Source organism: Pseudophryne corroboree, chromosome 1, assembly GCF_028390025.1.
Source record: "Pseudophryne corroboree isolate aPseCor3 chromosome 1, aPseCor3.hap2, whole genome shotgun sequence".
In the NCBI taxonomy this organism is placed as follows: Eukaryota; Metazoa; Chordata; class Amphibia; order Anura; family Myobatrachidae; genus Pseudophryne; species Pseudophryne corroboree.
The window spans coordinates 427,954,092-427,967,511 of NC_086444.1; the positions used below are offsets into that span (position 1 = coordinate 427,954,092).

General features: G+C 46.0%; 1 long non-coding RNA gene across 1 annotated transcript; it reads right to left on the reverse strand.

Moving 5' to 3' along the window:
- Nucleotides 1-10,185: 10,185 nt before the first annotated feature.
- LOC134890444 (uncharacterized) lies at nt 10,186-13,204 on the reverse strand. The gene is made up of 2 exons (XR_010171359.1): nt 12,603-13,204; nt 10,186-10,764 (listed from the first exon to the last, which is right to left on the reverse strand). It is a non-coding gene; the product is annotated as an uncharacterized LOC134890444 (long non-coding RNA).
- Between the last annotated feature and the right edge of the window lie 216 nt (nt 13,205-13,420).

Sequence of the window (13,420 nt, forward strand, 5' to 3'; positions counted from 1 at the left end):
GAATAGAGCAAGCTGAGATGGTTAAGTCAGGTTTCTTGCAGCAGGGAGGAGCGATAGACCATGAGCTAGACGCGCTAGACTCGCACCTACCCATGCGGCTCAGGAAGGAGATTGTGAAGGGAGACTTTATCGATATATGCTCCCTTACTGAGGAGGGCTGGATGGAGAAGGAAAGATGTAGCGAGAAAGGGAGTTGGCAGAAAGAATCCTATAAAACTGCTGAGCACTGGGTAACTGGTATGTTGGCGTACTCAGGCTGTTATGTGGCCACGTACCCCGACATGGCGATGAATATGCTGAAGTACATTAACCTCATCTACTCCATGTAGAAGGATCAAGGGGGACAAGCTTGGCGCAAATATGATGTTCAGGCTCAGAGCGCAGGGACAGAAGCCAATTAAGTTTGGCGCGAGAGACATTGGGCTATGGTTTAAAGCGCAGGCTAGGGGTGCAGTCGAGAAGGGTAGCGCGACGCAAAAGCTAGCAGGGAGGCCTGGCACGGCCAAGTAAGACAGGCTTAAATGCTATGCCTTTAATGATGCACGTTGTACCAGACCCTCCTGTAGATTTAAACACGCTTGCACCCTCTGTAACGGGAGTCACCCAGCAAAAGAGTGCTTTAAGCAGAAAGGACAGCAAGGTGAGAAGGTATCCGGAGCGACTGTCTCTGGAAAAAGCAACTAGCCCAGTGAGGTTAGGGGGAATCTGGGAGTGGCTGTCCAGATACCCCATGCGCATACCTCCCAACTGTCCCGATTTCAGCGGGACAGTCCCGCTATTCAGACACTGTCCCGCTGTCCCTCCCGCGGGTCACAGTGTCCCGCGGGCGGGGGGGCAGTTGGGGAGGCTTTGATCACCCGCTGCTCTGCTCTGCAAAGCAGCGAGTGATCTCTAAATAGATGCTGTGCGCACGCGCACAGCATCTATTCAGTGCAGGGAGTGAGCCGGGGGCTGCGCAGCTGCTCAGGGAGCGCTGGGCACGCCCCCAAAATGACTAAAACGGACCCACGGTGCGTGGCCACGCCCACTCGATTGTAGCCACGCCCCTCCCATACGAGGTCACGCCCCCTTTTCGGGACGCGCGCGGAGTGTCCCGATTTATGAACATTCAAAGTTGGGAGGTATGCCCATGCGGGCAGAAGCCAAGCTGCTATAGGAGGGCTTCCTGGGGGTTTTTAGGATCCCCATAAGGAAGCCCGTCGCCCCAAGTGCATGCACCACGAACCTGCACTCCATCTGCGCGCCGCCAGAGGCGGCACGCGAAAAAATTGTTAAGGAATTGGCCCTAGATAGGATGGCGGGTCCGTTCAAGGCCCCACCGCTGCCAGGCTTAGTAATTTCCCATTTGGGCCTAGTACCGAAGAAAGCAGTAGGGAAGTTCAGGCTCATTCAGCACCTATCTTTCCCGGAAGGGGAGTCAGTAAAGGACGCCCTAGACGAGGAGCAATGTTCGGTGCAGTACCAGTCATTTGATCAAGCGATTGCTATGGTTAAAGGGCAGGGGAAAGGAGCATTGTTAGCAAAGCTAGACATTGAATCAGCATTTAGATTGCTCCCCCTGCACCCAGACAGTTTCCATCTCATGGGGTTTTGTTTTGACAGTTATTTTTTCATAGACAAGTGCCTGCCCATGGGCTGCGCCATATCCTGCGCATTGTTCAAAACATTCAGCTCATTCCTGCAATGGTGCCTGGAGGTGCGCACTGGGCGCAAGGCGGTGGTGCATTACTTAGATGATTTTCTCCTGGCAGGTCCAGCGCAATCAGATCAATGCGGGCAGTTTCTGCAGGAGCTAGAGCGTATGCTAGGCGAATTCGGGGTTCCAATTTCCACGGAAAAAACAGAAGGCCCAAAAACAGTCATTTCTTACCTGGGCATAGAGATAGACACGGTGAGAATGGAGTGCCGGCTTCCAGCAGAGAAGGTGCAGAAGCTAGGCTACGAAGTAGGGGCATGCGCCAGGGCTAACAAAGTCACCCTAGAGAGGATGCAATCGTTGCTAGGCCTCCTCAATTTTGCCTGCCAGGTAATCCCCATGGGTAGAATTTTCAAGAGACGATTAGAGAGGGCCACTGCTGGTGTGAAGAGAAGACACCACCTCATACGCATCAGCAGAGACCTGAAAGATGATTTGTTGGTATGGGAGTTTTTTTTTGCAGCACTTCAATGGGGTGCGCATTTGGCCTAAGGCTGCGCAGTCAAGCCGCGCGTTGGAGTTGTTCACGGACGCGGCGGGGGCCACAGGTTTTGGGGCATATTGGCAAGGCGAATGGTGTGCAGAGTCATGGCCAGACAGGTGGAAGGAGAAAGGCCTCACAAAGAACCTGGCAGCCTTAGAGTTATTTCCCATAGTGGTAGCGGTAGGCATCTGGGGCCAGAGGCTCGCGAACAGACGTATTCAGTTTTGGTGCGACAACATGGGAGTGGTGCAAGCAATAAACAATCAGTCTGCTTCGTCACCCCCGGTAGTAAAATTACTGCGAGGTTTAGCGGCGGCATGCCTCCGCCACAACATCACATTCAGGGCAAAGCATGTGCCCGGCGAGCAGAATGTGATCGCAGATGCGCTGTCGCGTCAAAAATGGGAGCTATTTAGGGCAGCAGCACCGCTTGCGCAGGAAGAAGGCTTAACATGCCCCTCTCATCTTTGGCAGATAGTCGAGCCTGTCTAGGCGAGCTGGTGGAAAGGTCCCTGGCACCCAAGACATGGAAAGCCTACAGGGCAGCATGGGGGAAGTGGCAGCAATTTTCAGGGGAGAGGAGCCTCACAAGGGCAAGACCTCTTGCTCCAATTACTGTCCTTTCTGGGTAAGATGAGGCAAGAAGGGGTGTCGAAAGCCTCGGCCAGCACCACACTAGCAGGTACTTCCTTCTTTTCCAAGTTGCACGGCAAAGGGGACGATACTAAAGTCTTTTTAGTGCGCACTGTGATGAGGGGATGGGCCAGGGCAGAGCCAAGGAGGCCGGATAAGCGCGAGCCAGTAACTGAGGAAAGGCTCAGGAGCATTACCCGCGTCATACAGGGCATGTGCACTGATAAGTATGAGGCAAAGCTGTTCAGGGCAGCTTTTACTATGGCGTTTGGTGGAGCATTTAGAGTGGGGGAGTTGGTAGCGCAATCAAGCAAGACAGCAGGAACCGGCCTGCTATTCAAAAACGTGGTGGTGAACGAAGACATGGTCTTGTGCAGGATCCACAGGTCAAAGACGGACCAAGGGGGAAAAGGGAGATGGATCCGGCTAGGTCGGCACCGGGACTCAGCAATTTGCCCGGTTGTGGCAGCGCTAAAGTTCCGGGGGTTCAGGCCAGCAGGAGGGGAAAATTTTCTGATTCACGTAGATAGGGCGGCCCTCACCAGGTACCAGTTTGCAGCAGTTTTCAAGAGATGCATGGCAACATTGGGCTGGAACGCAAGCAAGTATGGGACGCATTCCTTCAGGATTGGCGCGGCTACGTCCACAGCCAGTCAAGGGCGCACCGCGGAGGAGATAAAGGGGCTGGGGAGGTGGAGGTCAGACAGTTATAAGAAGTATGTCAGGCCGGTGGTAGCGACAATGTCACAAGAGCTATCATTGTATCCTGCTGACACCCCCCCCCCCCCGCGTGCTTCACAGGGATCGGTGCAAAAAGGAAGATTTGGATCATGGGCCATTCGTACGTGCATTGGGCAGCGCAGCGTGCTGCAGTAAGGCCATACGGGTGGCAGCTGGGGCTGCAGCCGGATTCAAGAAAGGTATTTTGGTACGACAACAGGGGCATGGCATGGGCACAGGCCAGAGAGACACTGTGCGAGGCAGAGCGGTTGGCAGGGCAGCCGGACGTGATAGTGTTGCACCTTGGCGGGAATGATCTGGGCAAGGTCAAGTCGCTAGACATTATTAGGATGGCCCGGGTCGGACATTGCGTGGATAAAAGGGCAGTGGAGCAACGTTCACATAATATGATCAAAAATCATCCCTAGCATGGAGGGGGGGCCAGTTTATGGGCAGGAATTGACAGGGCCCGTAAGAAGGTAAATGCAGCCATCAGCAAGTTGGTCACAGCCAGCGGTGGAAGTGTCATTCAGCACAACGAGCTGGACGGTAAATGCAAAGGTTTGTACAGGAGCGATGGGGTGCACCTGTCCGACATAGGCCTGGGCATTTTCGACAATTCCTTGCAGGACGCCCTGGAGCGAGTAAGGTGGTAGCGCAGGGTGGGGCTTCGGTCCCCGCCCTGCGGGGACCTCGTGTGGCGGGGAGGGAGCGGTGCACAAGGCATGAAAGTAGGGGATTTACAGAATGCCTCGCATATTCACCAATAGGTGGCCGCACGCCTGGTTCCAGCATTAATACGGCAGGGGCCATATGGGTTGCGCGCCAAGGTATGGTGCTGTGCGGATTGTAGCTGGTCCCAAAATGGTAGCGGGCGTGGTCCCGTAACCACATGGTGGGGTCGGGCACGCCCCGGGTAGTACCAAATTGTAGGAGGCGGGGCCGCATACCCACGAAGGCGGGGCGGCCACGCCTCAGGTGGTACAACGTTGCGTGAGCATGGAGCACCGCTCCCCATGTTTTTTTTTTCGTGCCCTGCAGTTTGTTTTGGTTGTGATTATGTATTTAATCAATAAAGCTGTGACCTTTTGATTTGCCCAAGAAACAAAGTTGTCTTGTCTCAGTTATTGGTTGACCAAAGAGAGGTGTCGGCATGTCGCCCTCTCCCTCCTTAATTCCTGTTAGCTGTTGACATGACTGTTTTCAGCATTCATAAGGGTATTGATTATTACCTGATGGTGTTGGGATCTGGCATAGGCAGACAACTGTGTGAGCTGAGTTGATTGGACAGATTTTGTTGTAGTGTAATTTGTCTCACTTTTCCCGTTGTGATTGTTGACTCGTTTGGTTGGGTGGTCTATTTCGTTTCTTCCTCAGGTTCTACTTTCCCTGAAAGAAAAACGAAAACACCCACACACCACACCCACAGAGAGGCAGAAATATCCCCAATATGACCGTCAGTAACACACACTTTAGTAAAAGAAAGGAGTTACAGTATTAACTTCTGCAATTTTCCTATGCACTCTCATAAAAAGATGAAAGATTTAATATAAACCTCTATCAATATACATATCTCTTAATGGTTTTTTTTTTTTAAATTACAATTGTTTAACCATTAGCCAGTCATAAAATTCCCATTCTAAACCACTTCACTGGATGTACCCTCCTTTTTTAAGTTGATTTACATGAATTAATTTGATTACTTTGACATTGGTTAGAAAGATTTCTTATTCAGAGTCATTTTCTTACATACAGTATGTGATCAATGTTAGATTATATAAGTAATGGGTTTAAAATATGAATTCTCTTTACAGTTTTCTACTGCACAAATAGCAATCTGATTTGCCACCCTTATTTGCTTCAGTCTATCTTTTAACATACAAATTTATTTATGGACTATGGTTTAATAGAACACCTTCTTAGTCACATTCTCCTTATAAATGGTCATTCATATAAATCAATAGAAAAATATAACCTATCATATATTACTCAGTTCAGTGCTTTTGTTCTATGAGAAAAGGTACCAGTGTTATGAAAAAAATGTTCTAGTACTCTTTTATCTATTAATAGTGGGAATGGACTAGACCAGTGATCTCCAACCCGTAGCTCGCGAGCTACCGGTAGCTCGCCGTAGTATTTTCGGTAGCTCACAGAGTGCACGGGCTTGGGCGGTCACTGGCACTCCTCCTCCCTTCATTTTTAATATGGTGCCGTCCGTCAGCCAATCAGACCTCGTGGACCGGCAGTGGTGGCACCTGATTGGCTGCCGGACCGCGAGTTTTGATTGGCTCATTTACCGGCACCATATTTTAAATGCCCTCCGCCACCGGAGACTCTGTCACCCTCACTGCAGCCACTCTCCGGACTTCACAGGAGAGGTGAGTGCTGCGCTCTCCTCCCCTTATGTCCCTCATGCAGGAGGAGCAGCACCGGTGGCAGTAGAAGATGCCAGCAAGGGTTAGCACTGTGTGGGGCACTGTATCGGTCACTGCGGTGGAACATTTTATCTGGCGCTGCGGGGGGCATTTTAAATGGCACTGTGGGAGGATTTGTATCGGACACTGCTGGGGGCATTATTTGTGTATCTGCCACTGCTGGGGGCATTATTTGTGTATCTGGCACTACTGGGGGGCATTATTTGTGTATCTGGCACTGCTGAGGGGCATTATTTGTGTGTCTGGCACCGCTGGGAGGCATTATTTTGTATCTGGCACTGCTGGGAGGCATTATTTGTGTATCTGGCACTGCTGATGGGCATTATTTGTGTATCTGACACTGCTGAGGGGCATTATTTGTGTATCTGGCACTACGCGGGGGGGCATTACTTGTAGTTGTGAAGCCACACCCACTTTTGTGAGGCCACACCCACTTTCTCAGGAACGTACGCGCATTGGGGGGAGGGGGTAGCTCCTTCAGAGATTTTATTTTCCGAAAGTAGCTCACACACCAATTAAGGTTGGAGACCACTGGACTAGACTGATGACACAAGCTCCAGGAAGCAATAACAGTAGAAGAACTTGTTGGTTTTTTTTTTTAAAAGATGTGAAGGGGCTCAGTAACATTGCATACCATCAAAAAGCACCGATCCAGTATTAGGGTAACAAGTTTTGTATATAGTTGTATTATAAAATTGGCATATGAGCAGGTCTATCCATTCATTAACATACCAATAACTTATCTGCTCACTAATTTACAATGTAAATAGTATTAATTATCAGTACATACAGTAACAACAGTCTATCCTGTGTTGCTGAGTGATACATAGATGAAGACTTTATGATATGGGGCATATTTATCAAAGAATATTTGCAGTATATCTCCACAAAACACCCGCAAATATTAGAGATGAGCGCTTCCATTTCCACAGAATCCGAATCCACCTGAACTTCCGGGATCCGAGACGATCCGAGCTTTAGCTCGAATGTCCTTGCCTGCCTCAGATCCCAAATCAAGGCAAAACCTTGAGATTTCACTGTTGGATCTCACAGTTTTGCCTCGGGCGCCCGTTTCATTGAATTCAGTGGGCTGACCACTGATTGGCTGAGAAAGGAGTCTTTCATTAGGCACAGCGTAAAGATACCAGTCGCCTCCACCGCCCCCCACACTGAGGACAACGACAGCAACCCCCCGCTGACGTCAATCCAGCACCTCCCCACAGAGGACACCGCCGGCACCCCCACACTGCCGACACCACTGAGACACCCACACAGAGGACACTGCCATCTGGAATGCAAGCTTGGCTCCGGTAGCTACCGCCATCAAAAGGTTGCGTAAGTCTTTGTAGCCTCTGAGCTACAGATTACAGTAGGGTACGGATTACAAAAGTTACTGAGGGAGGGATCCGTAGGCTCCCACTCCCACATCACACCACACATGTGCAGTGGCACAATTGGCCCAGGAAACTGAAAGTAAGGTAATTGCATTAGCCACCACTTTAATTGTTCACATTACAGAGACGGACTCCTAAGGTCACCCCTATCTCTGGATATGAAAGTTGTTAAATCCCTGCAGTACATAATTTCTTATTGAGGCGATAAATTGTGATAACAAATTCTCATTAGCAGATCTAAGACCTGAAAATTGAAATATAGGCCTCATAAGGATTTTCATTGATCGAGAATCTCAAACACACCAACAAATGTTAAATGCACTTACAAAATCCCGTGGAGTTGACCAGGTATCGTCCAAGGAGGGGTATGACTCCCCAGGCTCTAACAGCAAATCTGGATCTCTCTGCTATACTGGGTGCCTGTGAAGATCCCTGTTCCCTAGTCCATTATTATAATAGGGATGTTATGGCTGCAATTGATATTATCGCCCCTGTGCGTATAAGACCTCGTAAACCACAACGTCGAGCTCCCTGGTTCGACCACAGCATTAGTAAGCTCAAGAAAAGGGGGCGTAGACTGGAAAGACGATGGAGAAAGACTAACCTAGTGGATGACAAAATAAAACTAATAAAGCATAACAAAGAATATTAATCGACAATCACCCGTAAATAATCACGGTTCCTGTCAAATGAGATCACGGCAGCAAACAATAGGCCAGCTCAACTTTTCCACACAGTGGAGAATCTTTACAAGCCAGCATGCCTGCAGACTGATGAAACCCTCTCCCAGGCAAGATGCAACGAGTTTGCAAACTTCTTTGCAGATAAAATATCCACCATCCGGGCTGGAATCTCCACAGTGCCATCAAAGGAGTGCCAAACTACAAAGCCTGCCAATATAAGCAACCTGCCTCCATGGACCAGCTTTGACCCAGTGGATGTAAAGGACATTGCTGAAATTGCTCCGATTTTGCATCCCACCACCTGTGATCTAGGCCCTGTCTCAACCAAGCTTCTAATAGATTGTATGGATATAATTGGTCCTGTCTTTGCACAAATTGTTCAATGCTCTTTGCAGACAGGCATTTTTCCTGGACCCCTAAAGGAAGCAATTGATAGACCTCTTCTTAAAAAACCTAATTAAGATCCCGACTGCATGACCAACTACAGACCGGTATCAAACCTTCCTTTTCTAGGAAAGGTTATTGAGAAAGTGGTTGCACATCAACTGGAAACCCGCCTGACAACCCATGATATTTATGATCCATTCCAATCAGGATTCAGGAGAAGACATAGCACTGAAACAACCCTGGTTTGTGTGTTAAATGATCTTCTGATGGCAAGAGACAGAGGTGACTGTTCAATATTAATCCTGCTGGATCTCTCTGCAGCATTTGATACCATGGACCATGGGCTTCTGATTGAGCGACTGATACATTTTTGTGGACTGGATGGCACAGTGCTAAGCTGGTTCAAATCATTTCTCACAGGCAGGTCACAGAGAGTATTGTCTGGACTCTGGAATATACTCAACACCATCAGTGCCATTGCCATGTGGTGTCCCACAAGGTTCTATACTATCTCCCATGCTTTTTGTAGTATACATGCTCCCGCTGGGTGAAATAATCAGGCGCGATGGCCTGGTCTACCACTGCTATGCAGATGATACACAACTGTACGTGTCCTTTGCTCCGGGGACTGATAACCCAATAGCAACCCTAAATGGCTGTCTAGCTGAGCTCCAGGAGTGGATGAGTGCTAGTTGGCTGCGACTGAACCCAGATAAAACAGAGGTCCTTATGATAGGACCGCAACATCAAAGGACAAGACTGCAGCATAGCCATTTAACTGGATTTACACTCTGGGATTCAGAATTACAAACCACTGATCGTGTGCGGACACATGGCATTGTCCTGGATGGTGGCTTGACACTTAAACATCAGATATAAGCCACAATCAAATCAGCATTCTTTCACCTGAGGAACATAGCCAGAATCAAGCACTTAATTCCCTCAGATTATCTGCCAAAAGTCATACATGCATTTGTATCATCTCGATTAGACTACTGTAATGCCCTCTACCTTGGTCTCCCAGCAAAAGAATTGCACCTCTTACAGCTGGTGCAAAACACAGCTTCCAGGCTGTTAACCAACCAGCCCCCTCTAGCCACATAACACCCATCCTCTACTCCCTTCACTGGCTGTCTGTAAGATGGCGAATCATCTTCAAGATTGGCTTCCTGAGTTTCAAAGCACCATGACCAAGGTCCAAGGTACCTGAAGCAGCTTCTGATGCCATACTGCCCCACTCGATAACTGCGATCTATAGATGAAGGACTTTTAGCAGTACCTAGAATCTCCCGTAATTTATCTGGGGGTCGAGCTTTTAGTCATGCGGCTCTGCATCTATGGAACTCACTTCCCCGCACAGTGCGAGAGGCCCCAACTATAGAATCCTTCAAAAGTAGACTCAAGACTTTCCTGTTTACTCAAGCATTTCCATAATGTCCCTTTAGTATCAACATGCTTCTGTATTTTATTAAAAGCTGTTCTGTACTTCATTATTTTCTGTACTATATTATGCTATGTATCTGTTAAGCACCTTGAATCCTATTGGAGAAAGAGAGCTATATAAATAAAATTATTATTATTATTATTATTATTATTATACATGGATTATCTAGATGGGTCATGCTGGAAATTGTTGTTTTACATCATTTGTGAGTCTGCCGCTTGTGTTTAGCAGCCTTACTGTTTTTAACCATGCATTGTATGTACTGTAAATGTATATATGTTTTTGGACAAAATTTTCTCAGAAACAGAATTTTTCCAAATGTTTTTATTTTTATTAATAAAATATGCACAGCACCCAGTATTTTTTTTATTTGTTTTTATGAAAAAAAATGTTTCTATGGTGTTTAAACTTGGTTCACTAACACCACCCATGAGTTATGCAACCAATACTGTATAATAATACTAACAAAACATCTGCAAAGGTGTTAATCAATACAAACAAATTCATTTTGGAACAGTGCTATACTGAGAGCATGTATTAGGTTTGTTTTGTTGAATTTTTCACCTATGTGAATGTTAAATACAAACAATGTTGCCTTATATACAATAATGTGTGTTTTTTTGGCGTCAAACTTTACAAATACTTCTCCTAAATGCCAAAAAAGGACTACCCCTGTCTCCACTCCTGCTGAAGCTGGGGATGGCAAAGTATATGGTAAGTTCATTCTCAATGTGTGCTTGAAGTTGTAAATGAGAAAATACTGAAAAAGGACTAATGTTCTTTCATTGATTGTAGGGCCATCCTCAAGTGTGTCCACCTCAACTACGCATCTCTGAGGTGTCAGCCAGGTCACCGATGCAGCTTTTGGAGAATCCTCCACAGATGTTTCTGCATTCACAACATATGCATGGTGAGGAACATTCCCAAAAAATATTTAGTTTACAAACTTTACATAATGGCCCTCATTCCGAGTTGTTCGCTCGCTGCTAATTTTAGCAGAATTGCTAATAGGCTAAAATCCTGCAGTTCTGCGCATGCGTATGCATCTCAGTGCGCACGCGCTAAGCAAATTTACACAAAACTATGCTATTTTACTCACAGGCGAACAAAGCTTTTCAATCGTGTAATAACTAGGTAAGTATTCAGGTAGGTGCTTATGACATCTCTTTTCCCTTAGGACTCTCCGGTTCTTGATTCTTAACTGAGAGGTGAGTACAGGAGCTTCCACATAATTAACTACTTATATAGCTCTAAATACCAGTTTATTTAGCATACATATTGCAATAGTGAACTATGTGAAAGTTGAATAAACACTAACTTGTAAAAGAACAGTTACAGTACCATACATCAATTTTTAAATTGTAACAATGTATTTCACACTAAGGTCATTTACTAAACTGCTTCCAGATTCTCAATGAGCGAATACCTGAATTTAAGCATATACAGTAGGCTATATGTGACCATAAATGCAATCTTACGTAACCCCCTTGAGGATATATGAAACAGTATTACTTTATGCATATACTTTAACTTTACATCGATACGATTCTATTAGTGTCTACGATTACCCCAAGACTGTCCACACAATACAGTTCGGTTGGGTACTACTTTGCCAGTGTCATTTAGAATACCCGTGTGATAAATGAAGAAACTGTTGGGGCTTTTCCAAATAAATCCAGTTTAAGGTACAGGTTGAGTATCCCATATCCAAATATTCCGAAATACGGTATATTCCGAAATACGGACTTTTTTGAGTGAGAGTGAGATAATGAAACCTTTGTTTTTTGATGGCTCAATGTACACAAACTTTGTTTAATACACAAAGTTATTAAAAATATTGTATTAAATGACCTTCAGGCTGTGTATATAAGGTGTATAGGAAACATAAATGAATTGTGTGAATGTACACACACTTTGTTTAATGCACAAAGTTATAAAAAATATTGGCTAAAATTACCTTCAGGCTGTGTGTATAAGGTGTATATGTAACATAAATGCATTCTGTGCTTAGATTTAGGTCCCATCACCATGATATCTCATTATGGTATGCAATTATTCCAAAATACGGAAAAATCCCATATCCAAAATACCTCTGGTCCCAAGCATTTTGGATAAGGGATACTCAACCTGTATTGCTTATTAACACTTTAGTTCCTTCCTTTTAAGTCATTGTAATATACAATAGGATAATTTCTTATTCCAGACAGACTAGGATAGGATTGACAAATGTAGATAATGGTACGCTGAGGCTGTGGCTATCCAAGATGCTTCCACGGGACAAAGTTAGTCTGTATTGCTAATGCTGACTTTAACTGAGATGGGTAGTCTTAATGTCAGACTCTCTTCTCCCTTTCTCTTGCCTACTGTTGGTACCAAATTAATTATCCAAGAGATTATGGCATAGTACACTGATTTATCAAATCACTGCTGTTATAGCTGAATTATCACAGGCAAATGGTTCCTGACAGAAATGCAGAACGCTGTAGACTGAGAGTATGTCATAGGCTCACTATGAAGTCTGTCTGCCTGTTTTTCCCTGCGCTTTCCCTGCGCTGTTATATGAGATAGGTTTGCTATAGCATTTTATACACTGCAGTGTTAACTGTAGCTGATTTACAGTCAATATAATAAGTGCACTTATTTATACTCTGGTGTTTGAAGGTGACTTGCTGGGGAAAATAGTGTTTTTACACTGCGGTATAGCGTTAACGCTGCTTTCAATATACCTCTCCAGTTGTCTGGGCAGTAACTGACCTCCTGCAGCCTTATATGGCGAGTGGCTCCGCCTCACAATCTGCCTCTCTCAGTTTCTCAGCCTGCAGCTATCAAATTGGAGCAGGCCATTCCTCTGTACTGGTCCTCGGTCGATGGGCTCTACATCTACTTGCCCTCTGGGGCGGATCAGTGACCCCTTACGCCCGACGTCACCAGGACTCCTGAGAGGGTCACAGCTCAAAATCTGCTCTCACTCACTTGCGCTGCCAGCTGTCTCCTCACAGCACAGTCAGTCTCCCACAGCGTTTACCTCAGGGCCCCTCTGTCCAACTGCCGCTCACTTTTCAACTGTCCCTTGCTGTACCACCTGACACTGGTCATGTGATATACATCTGACCCTCTGAGCAGCTGCAGAGGCTGCTGGGAATTGCTATCAGTCTCCACAATTACATACTGTATATAATTTATGTGCTGTAGCGTGAGGAACAATTTCAGAAAGGATAACTCACATAGTGGGGTATTACATACAACCCTGCTGAAAAGATGCGTGTCCTCACGCATTAGACAATTTTATGCATCTCACAATTTATCACTTTGGAGTCAACTTTCTAAAAAAAATCTTAATATGATAAAAATTTGGTAGACACAAGTTACACATTTACAAGTTTTCCACTTTATATCTACATTCATATTATCTCTAATGGGTAGAATTTATGACAAGATATTCTTCCTCTGGGACTCCATACTTGGTTAGAACTGACATCATGGGCTTTTTGTCCATAACACAAAGTTCTTCAGTATCAATACATGTCAGCTTTTGTACAACAGC